A 3099-nucleotide genomic window follows, 5' to 3' on the forward strand; every position below is an offset into this window, starting at 1 on the left:
TTATGACAATAACCAACTGACGAAAGTAAATGCTAAAAGTAAGAAAATCTTAAGACCATAAATGACGAAGTAAAAGAAGAATGTTTGGAATGAAGAAGTAAAAAAGTGTATTTTTTGAAGAAAAAAGTAAAGTTAAATTTGTATTGCTTAAAAGTAACTAACAATGGTGTAAACAAAACGTACATTTTATGATTTACGATTCTTCTTCACACGAATACTTGGTAAATTTACAGATTTTTTTACACACTTTAACACACACTTTTTCTAACACTAAGACCCTATATTTATACTGGATCGAGATAATCGTTTATGATGGTCCTCCAATCACATCGATACACATGGCGCCTTGCATGGATGTAACTATCCATTATGCTCCACGTGTACTGATCGTGTGGATTCGCAAGTGCACGAATAACGTCAAAGTAATATAAAAGAATATTGATCCCACAGAGACCAATCGTCAATCTATCGATTACTATCGTTACGTTGTTTATCTAAGGCAGTATAAAAGAGATATTGGCTTTGCAAGACAACGGTAAATAATAAATGCAGGTAAAGACAGGTTGAATGTAATTCACGTCAGTTAAGTGATGTTTCGATTGTCTAAATAGAACTACTCATGAGGCAATATTTTCTACTCTTGAAAAGAATCCATTTAATAGGAACTGTCGCTTTCACGTATTCAGAACCAAGTTTACCCTTAAATTAAGGCCTTTTATTGTCACTTATAAAAGGTGCGTAGAATGCTAAAGTAGTAAACCTATTTTTAAGAAACGAGACTCGTAAACTTAGTTGAAAAGTGATTTTAATTTGGAAAGTTTACCCAAGGAGTTTCCTGATTTTAAATCTATCAACGCGTCCGAAAACAGTTTCAAAAATACTTTTTCCTTAAAGTGATAAAAATTCCTAGTTACTAAGCCATGGTGCTTTCGCACTCCTCGAATAGTTAAAACTAACCAAGTCTGTTTTAGAAAACTCAAGTTAAAAATCAAAACAACCTTTTAAGTATTCCTACAGATTTCAATATGTGAAACATTACTTTAACCGCGATCCTTACATTCTAACCTTTAAAAGATTTAGCCAGACATGGTAACACAAACGAACACAACGACGTTAATCATGATGAAAAGTTTGTTTTAGAATGTGAGGCGTAGAGAGCGAGTAAAGTGCATAAAGTAAATAAAGTAAAGCGAGTGCGGAAAATAAATAAAGTAAAGCGATGCGGGAAATAAATAAAGTAAAACGATGCGGGAAATAAATAAAATAAAAGCGATGCGGGAAATAAATAAAATAAAAGCGATGCGGGAAATAAATAAATAAAGCGATAAATAAGAACCTGCTCCAAACGGAGGCTTCGATTCTGGTACAAAAATAAACTTCTGACTCCTGAAGCTAAAGACGACAGCAACTCGAAATGACCCAACTCAATCTCACAAAGGTGCGATAACCCCCCGATGTGACGGATTATCGCTATTACAAATGATAAATATATGCTTAGTGTTGTAAAACTAAGTTGGATGATTAGAAAACGAAATGGAATGAACTATTTATAGAGGATTTCAGTAGCTTGCAAAGACCATGGTGCCCTCTAACTTCCCCTTAGTGGGAACGTGACTTCCAAAGGTGGCGCCCGCCATCCCTTCATGGCGCCCGCCATGTGTGTAAATGGGGTGGATCATGGGAACATGGCGGTTACCTTCTAGTTGAGGGCTGATGACTCATGGCTTCCCTTATAGCGGCCGCCATGTGCAACGCCATGTGTGTAATTTCGCCAAAAAAACCCTAATTTTAGGCCTTTTTGCTTCGTTTCTTCCAAAAGAGTCCGAGAGTGCTAAATATATGAAAACAAGAGAAAAGGGAGCATAATACAGACAAAATAATAATAAAGTCCTAATAAATATGTGAAATCCGAGTCAAAAACACGGTGTAATTCGATGTGATCATGTACTCTCAACGGTTTTAGATAAGGGCGAAGTTCCCCCCCCTTATTTGAATTTTGAATCTTTAATCGAAAACCGTATTTAACCATTTTTAAGAGATATTTCTGAAGTCTCAACTGCATACTGACCCTCATTACCCTTATCCAATTGAATCACCCCTATCTGGTCGAATATCACATCCTGGTCAAAAAACAACTATACATATGATTTCCTTTTTTGGTAATCCTTAATGGGCGTCAAAAATATGAGCTAACAACCATATTAATAGAAGTCTTACCATGAGCAGGCAACAAATTGGCTTTCACATTAGGAGCTTTGTCCTCAAAGGACACTATACCACTTTTCACAAGTTTCTGAACTTCATACTTTAACGTATAGCAATTTTCTATATCATGACCAGGGGCTCCCTGGTGAAAAGTACAACTAAGATCAGGTTTGAACCACCATGGTAGTGGCTCAGGAATTTGTGGAGGGTTTCTTGGTTGGATTATATTTTTGAGCACCAGGGACGAGTACAACTCTGCACAAGTCATAGGAATAGGGTCAAAGGAGACCTTCTTCCTTTCAAAATTTTGCTGGTGATGATTGTTGTTATTATTGTAGTTGTTGTTGATGTTGTTGTTGCTGAATTGAAACTGATTGATTGTTGGAATTGTTAGAAAAGACTGGAATTACTGAAGAAAATTGATGTTGATGTTGACGGGGTTGAGATCTTTTCCTAACATGAGGCATCCTTTTCCTCCCTACTGACACTGAATTAGTTTCTCCCTCCTTCCTCTTGGATAAACTTCCACCATACTTCTTGCTAGCTGACGCCTCTTCTTTAGACAAACGTCCTTCACGAACTCCTTCTTCTAGCCTCATCCCCATGTTGACCATTTCGGTAAAATCATTGGGGGCACTTGCAATCATGCGTTCGTAGGAAAACAAACTCAGCATTTTCAAGAAGATCTTAGTCATCTCATTCTCTTCAAGAGGCGGACTTATCTGAGCTGCTAACTCTCTCCATCTCTGGGCATATTCTTTAAATGTCTCCTTGTCCTTCTGAGACATAGACATGATTTAGTCTCTATCAGGTGCCATGTCCATGTTGTACTTATACTGCTTGACAAAAGCCTCTCCCAAGTCATTGAAAGTACGAATGCTAGCACTATCCAAG

This window comes from Lathyrus oleraceus, chromosome 5 (assembly GCF_024323335.1).
Source record: "Lathyrus oleraceus cultivar Zhongwan6 chromosome 5, CAAS_Psat_ZW6_1.0, whole genome shotgun sequence".
NCBI lineage: Eukaryota > Viridiplantae > Streptophyta > Magnoliopsida > Fabales > Fabaceae > Lathyrus > Lathyrus oleraceus.